General features: G+C 26.6%; 1 protein-coding gene across 7 annotated transcripts in view; it reads right to left on the bottom strand.

Annotated features, from left to right (window-relative positions):
* Positions 1-244, bottom strand: part of LOC108763852 (hippocampus abundant transcript 1 protein) — a 10,953-nt gene that overhangs the window by 4,126 nt on the left and 6,583 nt on the right. The window lies entirely within an intron of this gene.

Below are 244 nucleotides of genomic sequence, written 5' to 3'. Positions count from 1 at the left end.
ACTTCAGTTGGAAGAGAAAATGTCTATGAATGAATTGTGATATAATAATTTCATTTAGAAGGAATTTAAATCATTTGGATTGAAATAGGAAGATCCTTCAATAAGATATATGTATACTTAGGTTTCCTTGCATAAAAATTAAAGTTAGTATCATTTGGATTAAGTAAACACTACTTCACTTAGAAGAGAGAATTATATTAACAGAATTTAACTTGGCGCCACAATTGTTGATATCAAATCTTTT

Source organism: Trachymyrmex cornetzi, unplaced genomic scaffold (assembly GCF_001594075.2).
Source record: "Trachymyrmex cornetzi isolate Tcor2-1 unplaced genomic scaffold, Tcor1.1 scaffold386, whole genome shotgun sequence".
Lineage (NCBI taxonomy): Eukaryota > Metazoa > Arthropoda > Insecta > Hymenoptera > Formicidae > Trachymyrmex > Trachymyrmex cornetzi.
This window is presented reverse-complemented; position numbering and strand designations above follow the sequence as displayed.